At 47.3% G+C, this 19,692-nt stretch overlaps 1 long non-coding RNA gene across 1 annotated transcript in view; it reads right to left on the bottom strand.

The window, feature by feature from the left end:
- The window catches only part of LOC122238618, a 36,959-nt gene that overhangs the window by 12,861 nt on the left and 4,406 nt on the right, over positions 1–19,692 (bottom strand). The window lies entirely within an intron of this gene.

Here is a 19,692-nt window from a genome sequence, read left to right as displayed (position 1 = left end):
CAGTTAATTAACACAGGGTGTTATATTTGTTTCTGGTGTACAATAGAGTGATCTGGATTAGATCTTGCTACATGTTGAGGACGTTGGACCACCTCCTCCGTGGCATTTATCACAACGCATCGTAAGTTTTCCTTAAAAACATCGAAAACATTTTATTCACATTTTGTTTTGTTTTTGTCTAGCTTCCTCACTAGAATGTTTACCTGTGCCAAGCTCAGTATCCAGCACATAGTTAATGCTCAGTACGTGTTTGCTGAGTGAATGCTGAATGACTAAAATGGGCCAGAGGAACAGGACAGGAGGCAGAAAGGGAAGTCAGGCAGTTTTTATGGTGACCGTGGGACAGCGTTAAAGGCTAAGCCCAAGGCTGGGGTAGCAGGGACAAAGAACCAAGGGGATTTACAAAGACAAGCCTTGAAATCTGCAAAACAGTCTTAAACCAAGGGAAGACACCTGTGTGGCTTGGGGCCTTCCTTTTGAATGATGCAGGAGAGTACCCCTCTGGAAGCTGTTCTGTGGGCAGGGACGATGGGAGGTTTGCTCGGCGGGGGCAGGGAAGGATCAGCGCAGTTCTCCACCAGCCAGCACAAAGCTTCTCCCACCCTACCTGGGAAACCACTGGGGCCTGGAGTGCAGCAAGAGGTTCGTGTACCAAGGACTAAACTCTGGAGACACACGGAGTTGGGAGGATAGTGGGGAATAAGGTACAAGAATATTTGGGATGACCTTGAAAAACATTATGCTAGAGTTGCCTGCGTGGCTCAGTCGGCTAAGAGTCCGACTTCGGCTCAAGCCACGATCTCACGGTTCGTGAGTTTGAGCCCTGCGTCAGGCTCTGTGCTGACAACTCCAAGCTCGGAGCCTGGAGCCTGCTTTGGATTCTGTCTCTGTCTCTCTGCCCCTCCCCCACTGGCACACTGTCTTTCTCTCTCAAATATAAACATTTAAAAAACTAATTAAAGGGGGTGGCTCAGTCGGCTGGGTGTCCGACTTCAGCTCAGGTCATGATCTCGTGGTTTGTGAGTTTGAGCCCCGCATGGGGCTCTGTGGCTGACAGCTCGGAGCCTGGAGCCTGCTTCAGATTCTGTGTCTCTCCCTCTCTCCACCCCTCCCATCCTCATGCTCTGTTTCTCTGTCTCTCAATAATAAATAAACATTAAAAAAAAAAAAAAATGTTAAAAATAATTTTAAAAAAGAAGCAAAATATGCTACATGAAATAAGGCGGGCACAAAAGTGTATGATTGCACTTCTATGAGGTGCCTGGAGTAGTCATAATTCACAGAGACAGAAAGTAGATTGGTGGTTAGCAGGGGCTGGGGGTAGGGGAATGGGGAGTTAGCATTTTCTAGGTACAAGACTTTTTCTTGGGGGATATATAAAAGTCTGAAGATGGATGGTGGTGATGGTCGCACAACAATGTGAATGTACTTAATGGCATTGAACTGCACACCTGCAAAGGGCCAAAGTGGTAAAAATTATGTTATGTATATTTCACTACAATAGAACAATTGCACTGACCAAACAAACAAAAACAAAAAAAATCAGGGGTCATTCCAGGCCCCCATTCAAGGAGCCATGCCAGTTTTCTGACTTCACAGAAACAAATATCCCAGAGCTGCCTTCATCATCATTCCAGATACAGGAGCCTCCTAATTCCCACAAGCCTGGCACTGACAGGAGCATGCTTTTTGCCCCCTTAAAGCATAGCTGCCTCTGAAACAGCAGAGCTGTGAGCTATCCCAGGGGTATCCTGGGCCAACGACGCCCTCAATTCCCAGTGACTTGGTCGCCTATAGCTAGTCACGTCAGAGCAGGGGCCAGACGCCCATGTCCCTTGACCTCTGGCCCACTGCCTATCCATATACCAATCTTACTCTTAGCTCTCTTCCATTTACATCCGGGGGCTCAAGGAATTTGTCTAGGGTTACCTCTACCACCGTATCATTTATCTCCATTTTTTTCCCCTGCAGCAGGTGCTGTGATAAAACATGTATAAAACGAACAACAAGACGGTCTCCCTCGTGGTGGGCATCTTCTCTCTCCTTAACACCATCCAGTTCCTCATCTTTGAGTTGAACCACATTACGTACTTTGGCTACGAGGACAAAGTCAGTATCTACATGGACACAAACTCTGAGCTGGTGTCTTGGGTCATGATCCACAAGAGGGGCATCAACGTCATCTCATCCACCATCACCCTCGTGTTCAGCGTGTTGCTTCTCTATTGCATCCGCGTGAACAACTACGTGGGGCTGCTGTGCTATGCCCTGTGGATCATCACGTATGAGCTCATCAGTGTCTCCGTGACCGTGATCATCAACGGCATCATCAAAGATGAGTTCAAGGAGGTGACGTACCTCTACCTGATCTTCCAAATCTCCCGTATGCTTCTGCACTTCTTCTCTCTGCCTTTTGTCACCAAGTATACCTACGTCCTTTACAAGGACCCCAAGATTTCAGTTAAAATAGGCCGCCACAGGCACTCCTCCATCGGTACTGTCGATTCGTGGCGGCCTGTCGGGCTGAGAACCTTGTACCGCAAGTTAAACTGAACTGTGCCAGGAAGGAGAGAAATAAATAAACAGTGCTCCCCAGCGATAGCTCCCCTTTTCCCTGCTTGCCTTCTGTTGCTTCTGCTTACCTTTTCAGGGTCCTTGAGTTTTATGCACCTAAGAGTATTCTTGGGGGAGGGACGTTTGCATGGATCAATTATTGTGCATGTGTGTGTTTGTGACTTGTTTTAGCCTTTAATTATATTCTGCCTTTGTTCTTACTTAGCCGTCTCAGTATATGCCATTACTTCTCATGGTCCCCTCCTCCCTGTGTGTCCCTAGTTTCTAATTTTTCTCTTGCAGATTGTCTCACCCATGCCTGGTTCTGCTGAGGTTTTTTTTTGTTTTTTTGTTTTGTTTTGTTTTGAGTAGTGCTTATCCTGTAGAACTTTCTGTGCCGATGGAAATGTTCTATATCTGTGCTGTCCACTAGTCACAAAGTTACTAAACACTGGGAACGTGGCTATTTCAACCCAGGGATCAATTAAAATTTTTTTTCCCATTTTAAGTAATTTCAACTTCAATAGCCACACGTGGCTGGCGCCTGGCTACCATACTGGAGAGCACAATAATCTGGACCCTCATTTTGCTCCTGCATATAATCGTAGAAAGAATCCCTTTCCAGCTTCATGCATCACTCTGCTTTTCTCTTACTTTTCAGAAAGAAATTCCTCGTGTTGGGCCATACATGGCAAGAAGAATCCTCATTTTTAAAAACTCCAGGATTTTTTCATTTTAAGCACTATTGACATTTTGGACAGGATAATTCTATCCTGTAGGGGCTGTTCTATGCATTGGTGGATGTTTAGCATCTGTGACCTCTACCCATTAGATGCCAGGAGCATCCCCCCTATCCTTGTGACAACCAAAAATATCTCTAGACATTGACAAATGTTCCCTGGGGAGCAAAATCGCCCCCCGTTGAGAACCACTATTTTATTTTATATTTTTTTCAAGTTTATCTTTTTTGGTAATCTCTACAGCTAACATGGGGCTTGAACCCGAAACCCCAAGATCAAGAGTCCCACACTCTTCTAACTGAGCCAGCCAGGTGTCCTGAGAACCACTGTTTTACCATACACCCCAGCGTTGAGAGCTGCTATGTCACTACTATTAACTCTCTTTTACTGAGAGCCCTTTACATTCACTGCCTGGTGTACCTTTAACGCTAACGCTCCCATTTTATGGTTTGATGAAACCGAGACTCAGGGTGCTTAAGGGATGTGATCAAGGTCACACAGTGGCTAAAGCCGGATTTGAATCTAGATCATCTGACCGTCTACACAATGTCCTACTTGGTTCCCTGAAACAGTCTTATCTTCACCAAGATAAAAAAGAGGGACCTCCTTTTAGAGCATTTGCTTTTCGCTCAAAAAAATGTTGGGGGTGAGGGGTACCTGGGTAGCTCAGTTGGTTAGGCGTCCAACTTTTGATTTCAGCTCAGGTCATGACTTCACAGTTCTGAGATCAAGCCCCAAGTAGGGCTCTGCACTGACGATGCTGAGCCTACTTGAGATTCTCTCTCTCCCCCTCTCAGCCCCTCTCTCACTTGCAATCTCTTTCTCTCAAAATAAATAAACATTAAGAAAAATGTTGTAAGTGAAATCAAGGGACACTTCTTTTTTTGAGAGACAATGAGAGGGCACAAGTGGGGGTGGGGCAGAGAGAGAAAGAGAGCAAGGGACAGAGAGAGAGAGAGAGAGAGAGAGAGAGAAGGGGGCTGCCGGAGGAGGGGGTTCTTGTTTACCTGAAGTGGGACTCAAACTCACAAACTGTGAGATCATGACCTGAGCTGAAGTCAGATGCTGAACGACTGAGCCACCCAGCGCCCAAGGGACACATTTATTTTAACCACACTCCTCCAAACCAGGAGCATAACGACAGTAGCCCACTTTTACCAAACACTTAATAAATGCCTGGTGCTACTCGGAGAACTCATTAAATTCTTCCCACCACCCTACCCCGTCACAGACTTGGATCCAAACCAGTTCCCAAAATGTCCACCAGATGGCAGTCAGTCATAAGCTTTTGCTTCGCGCTGTTCGCCTTCCCAGCCAGTCCTCTAAGTGGGGAAGATGAGGGATTTGGGGAGCCTCAACCTGATAACTGAGGACTAACAGTGTGCATCCCCGCCCTAGTCTCACAAAGCACGTCTTGACTGGTACCAGATAATAAAAAATAAAACATGGGCTGACAACAGGCTCTAATCCCCCCTTCCCAGCTGGGGTGGCGGTGGGGAGGTTGGGAGACCCGAGACGGTGTGCAGAAGAGGTGGAGAGGGAAGCCAAGCTCCAAGAATCAGCTCAACTCAGAGTTACCTGGTGCAGGAAAGCTTAAGATGCTCAGATACAAGGCTGTGCGCCCCTCCACACCAGGACTCCTCGGAAGCGCCGTTCTGTCCGCCTCCCGCTTCCCCGGTCCCAGCTTCCCATTCTCTCTAGAACCCCCTCCACTCCACCGAGTCTGTTCCTGTTAAGGTGGTCTCCACACTGCCCAGTCCTGAGCTCAGCCTTCTCTTGCTAGACCTCTCCATGGCTTTTGACCAACTGATACCTCCCGGACCTGCAAACAGCTTTTTCTCACCAGGACCATCACTCTCCATTCACCACCTGCCTCACTGGCCTTCATCTCCCTGACCTTCAAACATTGGAAATGCTTCCTGTCATCCTTCTGATTTCCTTTCTCACCATCGTCCTCCCTCCCTCTGCTCCAGCCACATTGGCCTCCTTGCAGTTCCTCCTACACGCCCAGCACACTCTAGCCTCAGGGCCTTTGCACCCGTTGTTCCTTCAGTCTGGAATGTTCTCACTCCAGGTATCCAATAGCTTCCTCTCTTTCTTCCAGGTGTCTGCTCAAAAGTCATCAGAGACGCTTTCCCTACTGACCTAGGAACCCAGCCCCTCCCCACTCCCTCCCTCTGTAACCCACTTACCCTGGTTTATTTTTTCCATAACACATCGCCTGACTTACTATAGTTAACCTCCACTGCCCCCCAAAATATGAGGGCCATATTTTCCTCATCGCTGTTTTCCCAGCACCTAGAACGACACCTGGCGCATACATGTGCTCCACAAATATTTGTGAAACGGGGGCACCTGGGTGACTCCGTCGGTTAAGCATCCGACTCTTGATTTCAGCTCAGGTCATGATCTCACGGTCGTGGGGTCGAACCCCACATCAGGCTCTGCACTAGGCATGGAGCCTGCTTAAGATTCTCCCTCTCTCTCCCTCTCTCCCTCCACACCCCGTCCCTTGTGCGCACACACACACTCTCTCTCACTCTAAAAAAGCATTGTGAATGAGTGGACACAGACCCTCAGCAGCATAGAATGAGCCATTTTTGCCAGCTCCCCCCCTGGTGGTTATAGCAGGCGGGCCAGTGAGGAGCAAATTCTTATGCCCTTCAGCCTGCTCTTCCTGCTCCTTTCTTCTCTCACTCCCTTCTGGAGTCTGCAGATAGTTGCAGGTGGGAAATACTCACAAGGGGTATGATTTCAGCTTCCTTGTCCCTCTCCTTCTTCCCTCTTTTCCTCTGCACCAGCTGCTGATCCTAGAAACACCACCCCATCTTCCAGCTCACCTCACCAAGCCTACAACAAGCCTTTTGAACAGTGCAGGTGTCCCTGGGAAGGGTATATTCTGAGAGCTGTCGCCATCACCTCCTTATCTCCCCTCGGCCCCCGCCCCCATGAAGATCTCTGGCCTTCCATCCCCCCCTGCTTTACTAGGTTTGCTGAGTGCCTACTGTTGTAGCAGGCCCTGAGCCAGGAACTGGGGAATACCCTAGAAAGTAAGATACAGCCCACATTTCAAGAGGCTGACAGCCTCGGGAGGGCTGAGTCACTCAGGGCCATTTGGATCCATAAGATGGGTGCTGAGGGAAGCACTGGGGGGACCGTCGGAGGAGGCCTGATTCTTGGAGACTGGAGAATCAGGGAAGTCTTCCTGGAGGAGGAGACATTTAAGCTGCAGCTGGAAGAGAGCCCTGAGAAGGGAGGGGAAGAAAAGGAAAGGTGGCAGCCTGAGAAGGTGCAGACACCCCGGGATAGTAGAGCTACCCCAGGGTGAAGGAAGCTACTCTGTGTGGGAGATGATGGTGTCAGGAGGAAGCAAGCAGACGTGAACTTCCCCAGAGAGAAGAGGGTCTCCCCTTTTCCCACGGCCTCTGCTGGCTGCTCCCAGAAGGCGTTCGCTCTTAAGTACACAACCACTGAATATTTCTGAGCACCGTTCCCACCTCATTGCTGTCACCTATAACTCCAAGTTTCCCCTAGCAGCCATGTCCTACAGACTTCATTCTGCGTCCACTTCTCCCCATCTGTTTCGAGATGTGTCAATGTTTCCATCTGTTTGACTTCTTTTTTCCCCAGGATCTAGGTTTCCATTTCGTTTGCCTCCTTTCCCCTAGAACTGCCCACATTGATTGCTACTGTCCTCAGCCTTCAAAGCTCTTTTTTCCCTTTCTTTGGTCTCTCCTGACAGCCAGTCTCTACGTATCGTCTGATGCTTTGCTGTTTTTTCCAATTCATTTGGCCACCGGACAAGAGGTTAATGAAGGCCTCTGAGAGCCAGGCCCTGACTCTCAAGACAGCCTTTCCCGTGGGTGAGCGGCTCGGCGAAACTCGCCTCAGCTTCCTTTCTCTTCTCTCCCATCCCCTCACCAGTTGTTAGTAAAATAACTTGTTTAAATCCTTAAATTGGGGCACCTGGGGGCGCCTGGGTGGCTCAGTATTTGAGAGTCCGACTTCGGCTCAGGTCATGATCTCACGGTTCGTGAGTTCGAGCCCCGTGTCGGGCTCTGTGCTGACAGCTCGGAGCCTGGAGCCTGCTTCGGAGTCTGTGTCTCCCTCTCTGCCCTTCCCCCACTTATGCTCTGTCTCTCTCTCTCTCTCTCTCTCTCTTTCTCAAAAATAAATAGACATTAAAAAAACTAAAAAAATAAAAAATTGGGGCACCTGGCTGGCTCAGTTGGAAGACCATGCAATTCTTGCTCTCAGGGTTGTGAGTTCAAGCCCCATGTAGAATATAGAGATCGCTTAAATAAATGAAACTTTTAAAAAATGCTTACTTTCTTATTTTCATAAGTGAATTATGATTTTCTTCCCTGGGAAATGGTTTTCACAAATGCCTTCTGTGTATGTGTTTGTGTGTGTGATTGTGTGTGTTTGTGTATCTGTGTTTGTGTATGTGAATGTTCGTGTGTGTTTGTGTATGTTGTGTTTCTGTGTGTGTGTATTTATGTATCTGTATTTGTAATGTGTGGTCTTCATGTTTGTGAACATGTAATGGCTGAGTCAAACAATTATTTGCTGGTGGTCAAAAATAACTTACATATTGGAGCTCCTGGGTGGCTCAGTTGGTTAAGCATCCAACTTCGACTCAGGGCATGATCTCACGGTTCGTGGGTTCAAGCCCTGCATCAGGCTCTGTGCTGACAGCTCGGGGCGTGTAGCCTGCTTCAGATTCTGTGTCTCCCTTTCTCTGCTCCTCCCCCACCCATGCTCTATCTCTCTCTGTCTCTCAAAAATAAATAAACATTAAAAAATAATAATAAATAATAATAAAAAAATAACTTACATGTTAAAGACATAAAAAGGTCAAAGAAATGCCCAGGCTTTATGCTCTTCTAAAATTTGCTTCTGACTCCTACCAACACTGCCTTTCCTCTTCAGAAATACATCCCAAAAGGGGCAACACTAGAGGGCATCTTATTTAAAAGATGTTTGGGGGGGTGCCTGGGTGGCTCAGTCGGTTGGGCGTCCGACTTCGGCTCAGGTCATGATCTCACAGTCCGTGAGTTCAAGCCTTGCGTCGGGCTCTGGGCTGATGGCTCAGAGCCTGGAGCCTGCTTCAGATTCTGTGTCTCCCTCTCTCTCTGCCCCTCCCCCATTCATGCTCTGTCTCTCTCTGTCCCAAAAATAAATAAACGTTAAAAAAAAATTTTTTTTTTAAAGATTAAAAAATAATAATAATAAAATTAAAAAAAAAATAAAAGATGTTTGGGGGCACCTAGTTGGCTCAGTCAGTGGAGCATGAGACTCTTGACCTTAGGTTTGTGAGTTCGAGCCCCACATTGGGTGTAGGGATTACTTCATAATAAAATCTTTAGGGATGCCTGGGTGGCTCAGTTGGTTGAGCATCTGACTCTTGATTTTGGCTCAGGTCATGATCCCAGGGTCCTGGGATCGAGCCCCTTGTCGGGTTCCATGTTGAGCATGGAACCTGCTTAAGATTCTCTCTTTCTCTGCCCCTCTGCCTCTCTCTCTCTCTCTCTCTCTCTCTCTCTCAAATAAAAGAATAAATAAAATCTTTTTTTTCTTTTTAAATTTTTTTTTTAATGTTTATTTATTTTTGAGACAGAGAGAGACAGAGCATGAACAGGGGAGGGGCAGAGAGAGAGGGAGACACAGAATCTGAAACAGGCTCCAGGCTCTGAGCTGTCAGCACAGAGCCCGATGCGGGGCTTGAACTCACGGACCGCGAGATCGTGACCTGAGCCGAAGTCGGCCACTTAACCGACTGAGCCACCCAGGCGCCCCAATAAAACAAAATCTTTAAACAAATAAACACAACCTTAAAATAAAATAAAAATAGGATACTTGGTTTTTCTCTTGCCCCAACAGCATGACACTGACAAGACATAGTCTATGAATGATGCAGAGAATGAAACTTGAGCAGTCCTGCTTCTCAGAGTTTTAGGGGAACAGATGATCCTTTTCAGAGGGATTGGGAGAAAGCAATTATAAAAAGTGCCCAAGCAACTAGAAAGCCTCTCAATTCTGAAAGTGACCTTTGCAGCTCCAAAGCTTCCCTAGCTCTTTGCCTCTTCCTCTGCCCAGGCTGAGCTCCCGCCAGCCACCCTGAACTCAGCCCAACCCCACCTGCTCTACCCTCTGACCCAGGGATAGCTTGCGTTTTCTGGACGAACTGAGGCGATTTTATCTAGCATTGTGTCACCCTTGTACAGTCACCACCCTCTTGGGGCGCCTGGCTGGCTCAGTCGGTAGACCATGCAACTCTTCTTTTCTTTTTAATGTTTCTTTATTTTTGAGAGAGAGCGCATGAGCAGGGGAGGGGCAGACAGAGAGGGGGACAGAGGAGCCGAAGCAGGCTCTGTGCTGAGAGTAGAAAACCCGATGCGGGGCTCAAACTCACGAATTGTGAGATCATTACCTGAGCCGAAGTTGGACGCTTGCCCAAGGCTCCCAGGTGCCCCAGAGCATGCAACTCTTAATCTCAGGTTCCTGTGCTCAAGCCACATATTGGGTATGGGGCCTACCATAAAAAATAAATAACTAACCACCCTCCTTCCCTACCTTTGGCCATCCTGGAACACACCTATGCTTCCTAAACACTCTCTTTCTTTTCTTTCTTTTTTCTTTCTTTCTTTCTTTCTTTCTTTCTTTCTTCCTTATTTTTTTACTTTTTAAAATTTACATCCAAATTAGTTAACATCTAGTGCAACGATTTCAGTAGATTCCTTAATGCCTCTTATCCATTTAGCCCATCCCCCCTCCCACCACCCCTCCAGCAACCCTCAGTTTGTTCTCCGTATTTATGAGTCTCTTATGCTTTGTCCCCCTCCCTGTTTTAATATTATTTTTGTTTCCTCTCCCTTATGTTCATCTGTTTTGTCTCTTAAAGTCCTCATATGAGTGAAGTCATATGATTTTTGTCTTTCTCTGACTAATTTCACTTAGCATAATACCCTCCAGTTCCATCCACGTAGTTGCGAATGGCAAGATTTCATTCTTTTTGATCGCCGAGTAATACTCCATTGTATGTATATACCACATTTTCTTTATCCATTCATCCATCGATGGACATTTGGGCCCTCTCCATACTTTGGCTACTGTTGATAGTGCTGCTATAAACATGGGGGTGCATGTGTCCCTTCAAAACAGCACACCCGTATCCCTTGGATAAATGCCTAGTAGTGCAATTGCTGGGTTCTTTCTTTCTTTCTTTCTTTCTTTCATTTCATTTATTCAGTCACCAAAATGCATGGTTTGCCAACTATATGCTGGGGCATTGTGTGAGAAGTGAGGCAAAAACGAAAAATGAGACGCAGTCCTGGCTGTGAATCAAGGAGAGACATGTTGGGGCACCTGGGTGACTCAGTCAGTTAAGTGTCCGACTTGGACCCACGTCGTGATCTCACAGTCCATGATTCTGAGCCCCACGTTGGGCTCTGTGCTGACAGCTCGGAGCCTGGAGCCTGCTTCAGACTCTGTGTCTCTGTCTCTCTCTCTCTTTCTCTGCCCCTCCCCTGCTCACACTCTGTCTCTCTCTCTTAAAAATAAATAAACATTAACAACTACAACAAAAAAGATGGGGCGCCTGGGTGGCTCAGTTGGTTGAGCGTCCGACTTCAGCTCAGGTCATGATCTCGAGGTCTGTGAGTTTGAGCCCCGTGTCGGGCTCTGTGCCGACAGCTAGGAGCCTGGAACCTGCTTCGGATTCTGTGTCTCCCTCTCTCTCTGCCCTTCCCCTGCTCACGCTCTCTCTCTCTCTCTCTCTCTCAAAAATAAATAAACATTAAAAAATTAAAAACAGGGGCGCCTGGGTGGCTCGGTCGGTTGAGCGTCCGACTTCGGCTCAGGTCATGATCTCATGGTCCGTGAGTTCGAGCCCTGCATCGGGCTCTGTGCTGACAGTTCAGAGCCTGGAGCCTGTTTCCGATTCTGTGTCTCCCTCTCTCTCTGCCCCTCCCCTGTTCATGCTCTGTCTCTCTCTGTCTCAAAAATAAATAAACATTAAAAAAAATTAAAAACAAAAAGAAGAGGGACATGTGAGGAAGTTAATACAACATTATATGATAAATCGGGTAATGGAGGTAAGTGCAAAGTGCTATGTTATCTCTGTTTCTCAGTGGTTCGTTCAACAAATGTTTGTTAAGCACATGCTATGCTACACATCAGGCTCTGTTCGAGATGTTGGAGCTTCGGGGAGAAGAAAACAGATAAAGTTCCTCTCCTCATGAAACTTACATTCTAAGGAGGGAAGACAAGGGATAAGCAAGTGAACATGCAAGTACCTACAATAATTTCAGGGGCACCCGGCCGGCTCAGTCAGAAGAACATGCGATTCTTGATCTCAGGGTTCTGAGTTCGAGCCCTACGTTGTGTGTAGAGATTATTTACAAATAAAATCTTTAAAAATAAAAAAATAACGATAACGATTTCAGCCAGTGATGGATGCTAAGAAAATGAAACGAGGTGACGTGATAGAGCTTCATCCCAGATAGTGAGACTTAGCCAGTCCTAGCATTGCAGCCTCTTATGATTGAATGTTTCAGGAACAGGTCCAAGACCCAGTGGAGGGGGGCATCTAGGGGGCCTCCGAGTAAGGAATGTCTCTCTGGAGAAGTGATGCTTAACAGGACTTGGACAATCAGTGGGAAGGGCGTTCCAAGCAGAGGGAACAGCAAATGCAAAGTTCTAAGCAGGGGGAGCAAATTTAGTGTGTGCAAAGACCAGTCAAAAAGCCAGTGACTAGAGCACAGCGGGTGACAGCCTGGAGGATATGGTGGCTCAACTGGTCCTGTGTTCCTTTCAACTGCTCTGGCGTGCCTCCCTGTGTCTCAGAGCGGAAACCTAACACCCAACGTTCCAGACTCCCTTGCAGCTACAGTCCTGGAGACTGGCCACGGAGTGTGAACTTGAGAAGGTAGGAGTGTGACAGAGGGTGTGGGGGTCAGGCAAAATGGGTGAAGGCGAGTGGGAGATACAGGCTTCCAGTTATGGAATGGATAAGTCACGTGAACAAAAAGCCCATGGACTAGAACCAACGATATTGTAATAGCGATCTATGATGGCAGACGGCAGCTATGTTGTGATGAGCGCAGCATAATGTATCAACTCGTCGAATCACTACGTTGTACACTTGAAACTAAATGTGCCGTGTCAACTGTACTCAAATATACCAGAAGTGAGGCAGAGGCCATGCTCCTGCCGCCATTGATTTGCCACTGGCAATGGGGTAATGTGTGGAAACCCTCTCTCTCTGCAGCCACCTTCCAGGGTTTGGTCAGTAGCCTTGGTATCTGCTGTAACTTCCTGATCCCTGGGTTACAGCTGTGGTGTTTCCTGAAAATCAACAGTGCCAAGGGTGGCCCCTGTTTCCCACTTTAACGAGGGGGCAACGGCAACCGCTCTCCCAGTGGGGCGGTTCGGCACTGTTATTCCAGGAGTCATCCCAGAGGCCCAGCCCGAAACCTCTTGCACCCTTCCAAAGATTGTGAAGGAACCGATTCCTTATATTCAATCCCTTCCTGCCTCAAATACCCGTGGGGGTCTCCAGTTTCCTGCAGCTGATCCTGATCCTTGGGAGGCCCAGCTCTGCCCCTCGGGAGACCCCTCTGTTACACAGACAAGCACCTGTCTACCTCTGCCCACTGTTTCCCAGCCAACTCCACGCTTGTAACAAAACATTTCCCCTCACTCCCCCAGGGTAGTTCAGACTTGGTCAAAGAATTGTTGCAGTCTGGGGCGTCTGGGTGGCTCAGTTGGTTAAGCATCCGACTTGGGCTCAGATCATGATTTCACGGTTCGTGGGTTCGAGCCCCACGTCGGGCTCTGTGCTGACGGCTCAGAGCCTGGAGCCTGCTTTGGATTCTGTGTCTCCCTCTGTCTCTGTCCCTTTCCTGCTCACACTCTGTCTCTCAAAAATAAGTAAACATTAAAAAATTGTTGGCAGTCTTAATAAACAAGTCCACAAGTTTTCCTTTGTCTGCCACGCTTGTTGAATGGCTAAAAAAAATGTGAGTAGATGTTGCAGGCTTGGTTTCCTCTGGCCACCTTTCCCTGAGTAGGTCATACTTGGCAAGATATTCATTAACCTGCCCTTTATCACAATTCCCACAGGCTAACCAGACCTGGAAACGACACTGGTCTGAACTTCCAGGTGATTTGCCAATTAAAGTCCGCATTTAAGGAGTGCGACTCTAAGCAAGCCTGTACAGAAAGCACCAAGGGAGATAGAGGGCTTCCCTCCAGGTGCCGAACGTCCAGCGGAGAGAAATGCACGGATAGACCACATAACTAAGGCTAGGTGAGTGTCTCCTAGGCAGTGCTCCAAATGAACGAACCCGTTTGATTCTCACAGCAATGCTATGAAATAAATCACGTTGTCCTCCCCATCTCACAGATGAGAAAACCAAGGCCCGGGAAGGTTAAGTCTGTCTTCTGGATTAACGCATAGAGTACACTTCTGGGATTTGAGCCCAGGCAACCTGGCTCCAGAGTGTCTGCAACTGATCAGATCCAGGCAGCATGTGAGGCTCCATGAAGGCGTTCCGAGCGCAAAGCAAAGACACAAGTAACTCAGCCTAAGGGGATCAGGTCAGGCTTCCCTTCCTCCAAAAGAGATCGGAAGATCTTCTGGTCAGTTTGGCAAATGTGCATTGGACCTGGACTTTGTGCTGGTCCTTGAGAAGGGTACTGGTTGTAGAAGAATGAATGAGACCTGCCCTCCTGCCCTTGAGGGGCTCACAGGCAGGAGGGGAAGCTGACAGCTGACATTCACAACATTAATTGTGAAGCTGGGCAAGAAGTGGCTTCTACGCAGGGGGGAAGCAGAGATACCACCAAAGGAGGTACCAGCCCTGCAGGGGACTTACAGGTAAGAAAAGTCTTCTTAGAAGAGGAGACATACGAGTTGGGCTTTTAACAATGAAGACGGTTTGCCAGGCTGATAGTCTGGTGGGGGAGGGGGGCGGTTGGCGTAGGCGAAGATTGAGGGAAGGGCAGAAGGCATCCCAGATGGAGGGAACAGCCAAGTGCAAAGACAAGGAGGTGGGGAACATGATGATGTGTCTGAGGGTGTGGGAGCTCCGCGGGGCTGCCACAGTGCTCGTGGCAACAGCCAGAAGGGAGGTGGCAGAGCGAGTGGCAGCCGTGTCTTGAAGAGACCACCGCACTGTGCCAAAGCATTTGCACTGTGCTCTGGGAAAGTGTTGCTCACGCTGAGGGTTGTAACCCATCTGAGTATGTGAAATCAGGTAGGTAGGTCAAGACCAGTACTTTTAAAAATGAAAAGAAAATTGAGTGGAATAGACGAGAATAAACAGACACAATACTCTTTGCGTGAAGAGTAAGCAGCCTTTTAGGGGTGCCTGGCTGACTCAGTCAGTAGAGCACGCAACTCTTGGTCTTGGGGGTCGTGAGTTCGAGCCGCACGTTGGGGGTGGAGATTACTTAGAAAAATAAATAAAGGGGACATCTAAAAAAATTGTTTAAAAAGAGTAAGTACCGTTTTGTGAAACTGTTATCTCATTTATATACATTGACCCAGATGCCACAAGTTTTCCATCAACCCATTCTCGTCTTTGTCTTCATATCGGATCCCCAAGTGCTGGCACATGGCTGCCGAGCTAAAAGCCACGTTTTCCAGGCTTGGGGCACCTGGGAGGCTCAGTCGGTTGAGCGTCCAACTTTGGCTCGGGTCACGATCTCGCGGTTTGTGAGTTCGAGCCCCACGTGGGGCTCTGCTGTCAGCGCAGAGCCTACTTTGGATCCTCTGTCTCCCTCTGTGTCTGCACCTCCTCCGCTCTTGCTCTCTCTCTCTCTCTCTCTCTCTCTCTCAAAATTAAATAACCATTTTGAAAAATTTACATTTTTCAGCCTCTTTTGCAGTCGGGTGGGTCCATGTTAGTAAGTTCTGGCCAGTGCAGTGTGAGCATGGTAGGGAGTGCCACCTCTGAGTCATGCTCCTAAGAAAGAATGGACTTCTTTGCCTTTCCCTTTTCCCGCTGGCTGGGATACAGACATGATGGCGGGAACTGGAGCAGTCACTTTAGGCCCAGAATTAGAAGCTATGTATGTGTTCAGTGTGTCAGTGCCCTGAAAAGCATACCCCCGGATTATGAAAGAGAAGTCAAGTTATGTGAAAGAGAAGTTAACATCTATCTTATTGAAGGCACGCTAACATTTCTAGTACGTTATCTCAGACCAATCCCTAATACACATACGTGTGTGTATGTCTATATGCATGGGTATGTGTTCATATGTGTACATGTGCTTATACACACACCCCAGGCCATATTGTAAATGACACTCATTATGATGGATTGTATTAAAAAGAGGGAGCGAGAGAGAGAGAAACTTCCTGTCCTTACAAGAGGTTTTAAGCAAATGAGCAATGTGATGTTTTGTGTTCCCAAGCTGAAAAAAAATCCTAAAGATCATTTAGCCCACTTGCTGCCCCTTCTAATTGATGGGGAAACTTAGACTCATAGAGGTTAGGTAACTGACTCAAGGTCCTGGGGCTATACATGGCAAGCGCTGGTCCTAGAACTCAGATCTCTGAATCCAAGACTGGGCCCCTTCAGACTTTTTTTTAAAGTGAGCTCGACACCCAATGTGGGGCTTGAACTCATGACCCTGACAGAGTCACATGCTCTATAGACTGAGCCAGCCAGGCACCCTCAAGCCGGGGCCCCCTCAATGTCACCGTCGACAAAAATTCCTTTGTCTTGCTTTCTTTCAATCTTCAAACACTTTTCTGCATCACATTGTTCTCTAATTATCTAATTAATGCAATTCAAATCAGAAAATATTTATAGTAAACCTACTATATACTACACTGTAAAGACAGGAACGACCTTCATGAAAATCTCCTTAAGTGGCACCTGCATGACTCAGTCGGTTAAGCGTCCGACTTCGCTCAGGTCATGATCTTGCGGTTCTTAAGTTCGAGCCCCGCCTTGGGCTCCGTGCTGACAGCTCAGAGCCTGGAGCCTGCTTCGGATTCTGTGTCTCCCTCTCTCTCTGCCCCTCTCCTGCTTGTACTCTGTCTCACTCTCTCTCAAAAATAAATAAGCATTGGGGCGCCTGGGTGGCTCAGTCGGTTAAGCGGCCGACTTCGGCTCAGGTCATGATCTCGCAGTCCGTGAGTTCAAGCCCCGCGTCGCGCTCTGTGCTGACAGCCCAGAGCCTGGAGCCTGTTTCAGATTCTGTGTCTCCCTCTCTCTGACCCTCCCCCATTCATGCTCTGTCTCTCTCTGTCTCAAAAATAAAATAAATGTTAAAAAAAAATTTTTTTTTAATAAATAAATAAGCATTAAAAAAAAAAAAAGTGCTCCTTAATCGGTATCACGGATAGATACAGAAGTAAACACAGATCTGTGCTCATGCATGGATGAGTATGTATGCATGTATTTCCTAGCTCTGACCCCTGAGAAGGTGTAGAAGCAGTAACACCCCAGTAGCAATTGAGCACATCTAGGGCCCAGATTTTGCTTTTAAAGATTTTTTTAAGTTTACTTATTTATTTTGAGGGAGAGAGAGAGAAAGTAAGGGAGAGGCAGAGAGAGAGGGAGAGAGAGAATCCCAAGTAGGCTCCACACTGTCAGTAGAAGAACAAGATGCAGGGCTCGATCTCACAAACCTTGAGATCATGACCTGAGACAAAATCAGGAGTCGGACACTTAACCAACAGCACCACCCGGATACCCCATAAAGATTTTGTTTTTTATTTGAGAGAGCGAGAGCATGAGCAGGGGAAAGGAGTGGAGGAGAGAGAGAAAGAGAGAGAGAGAGAGAGAGAGAGAATATCTATCAGGCTTCATGCTGAATATGGAACTCCACTCAGGGCTCAATCCCATGACCCTAGGGGTCATGACCTGAGCCAAAATCGAAAGCTGGGCACTCAACCGCCTGAGCCAGCCAGGCGCCCAGATTTATTTTTTCAAGGCCTTTCTTCAGGGAAAGAAACCAAGGTTCCTTGGAGAAGTGGTTGATTCCAGGGCTGGGAAGGGAAAGCACCAGATGAGCCTGGAGCACCTGAGTTCCTGGAAAGGACACGAGAACCAACCTGAAAGCACTCTCAATGGCCAAGGCGGGGTCAAGGCTTGAGCCACAAAATAAGTAACAATCGTATTGGATTTTGTAACCCACAAAATAAATACCCGTGAGTCCATGCTGCTATAAATAAATCATTGCAGAAACAAACGACTTCCTTCACTGAGTCTCTAGATGACTGGAAATATAAAGATTTCAAAATTCAGTTGAGTAGGCTTGAATAATGACACTTTGTGGTAACCGAAACCAAAATACACTTGTGGTGGACAAGTCCTGGGATAGAAGGGTAAAATCCTGGCACTAGTCTTATCTCTGACACTCGAGCCTTGTCACTCTAAACATTTATAAAGTGCGGAGACGACCATTGTCCTTGGGGCGCCAGGCTGGCTCAATCAGGGGAGCATGTGACTCTTCATCTCAGGATCGAGTTCGAGCCCCAGGTTGGGTGTAGAAATTACTTTAAAAAGAAAAAGAAGGGGCGCCTGGGTGGTTCCGTCGGTTAGGCATCCGACTTCGGCTCAGGTCACGATCTCGCGGTCCGTGAGTTCGAGCCCCGCGTCGGGCTCTGTGCTGACAGCTCAGAGCCTGGAGCCTGTTTCAGATTCTGTGTCTCCCTCTCTCTGACCCTCCCCCGTTCATGCTCTGTCTCTCTCTATCTCAAAAATAAATAAACGTTAAAAAAAAATTTTAAAAAAGAAAGAAAAAGAAAAGAAACAAAACAAAAAGGGGGGGGGGATATCATTTCCCTGGCCTACCTCATGTTTCTCCAAAGAAACAAAATATATGAAAGAAAGTTCAAATGCAAAACAAAACAAAATGAATCAGTATTTGTGATATATTTACTGCTGTGTTTTTCACATTTTTGTGCTTTTCAAAAAAAACATTTATTTATTTTTGATTGAGAGAACATGAGCAGAGGAGAGGCAGAGAGAGAGGGACAGAGGATCTGAAGCAGGCTCTGCACAAATAGCACAGAGCCTGATGTGGGGCTCGAACTCACGAACCATGGGACCATGACCTGAGCCAAAGTCGATGATCAACCAACCAAGCCGCTTAGGTGTTGCCATTTTTGTGCTTTTTGTTGGTGACATTGTTGTTTAAAACTGCCCCAAATGTGGTGATGAGGTGCTGTCTAGTGTCCCTAAGTGACCATGCCTCATGGAGAAAACACATGTGTTGGATAAGCTTCCCTCAGGTGTGAGTTACAGGACTATTGGCCATGAGCTCAATGTGAATGAGTTAATATATACATTAAATAAGATGTCTTGGGGGGCGTCTGGGTGGCTCAGTCAGTTAAACGTCCGACTTCGGCTCAGGTCATGATCTCGTGGTCCGTAAGTTCGAGCCCCACGTCGGGCTCTGTGCTGACAGCTCAGAGCCTGGAGCCTGTTTCAGATTCTGTGTCTCCCTCTCTCTGACCCTCCCCCATTCATGCTCTGTCTCTCTGTCTCAAAAATAAATAAACGTTTAAAAAAATTTAAAAAAATAAATAAGATGTCTTGGGGGGTGGGGGAGGAGATGTCTTGGGGCACCTGGGTGGCTCAGTCCGTTAAGCATCTGACTCCTGGTTTCAGCTCAGGTCATGACCTTACAGTTTGTGGGATCAAGCCCTGCATGGAACTCCATGCTGAGCAAGGAGAGTGCTTGGGATTCTCTCTCTGTCCCTCCCCTGCTCTCTCTCTCTCTCTCTCTCTCTCTCAAAATTAATATATAAACATTAAAAAAAATAGATGTCTTTAAGCAGGAAAACACATGGAATGTTTGTAATCAGAGGCTTGTAGGAACCCGTATTCCCCTAGAAGCAAGGTGGTCCAGGGTTCACAGCCACTTTCTAGAACACAGCTACCATGAATAATGAGAATTGATGGTATTCAGTAACACCTTCTGTACGTCGGGCCCAGCCTGTGCTTTCTTTGACATGGTCTCAAATACTTCTTACAACAACCTAGAGAAAGGGTTTATGTCTTAGGCTCCTACCAGTCATGTAAGTGTTGCAGTTGGCTGGCTCTTCTCTCACGCTCTTGCCCCTGATAAATGTCTGACGAGCTGGGTACGTCGTGGTCACGTTTTTGTCAAGAAGGCCAATAATTTTTCCCGATGACTATATTCTGTCCTTGCCAATTTCACAGAGAAAATACTCACTTGAAATTTTTCCCAAAATCTCCTACAACTTTTTGTTATGAAAAACGTCAAACACACAGGAAAGGTGAAAAAATAGAAAAATGAACATTCATAAACTCTTTGAAGACTGGACTGGTCACATGAGAAAGCGATCGGGTTCGTATGGAGTCTAAGAATGGAGCTAGGACCAAAGAGGGGAAGGTAGCAGAAGACAAAC

Source organism: Panthera tigris, chromosome B2, assembly GCF_018350195.1.
Source record: "Panthera tigris isolate Pti1 chromosome B2, P.tigris_Pti1_mat1.1, whole genome shotgun sequence".
Classification (NCBI taxonomy): Eukaryota; Metazoa; Chordata; class Mammalia; order Carnivora; family Felidae; genus Panthera; species Panthera tigris.
The sequence above is the reverse complement of the archived record's forward strand: the minus strand, read 5'-3'. Positions and strand labels throughout refer to the sequence as shown.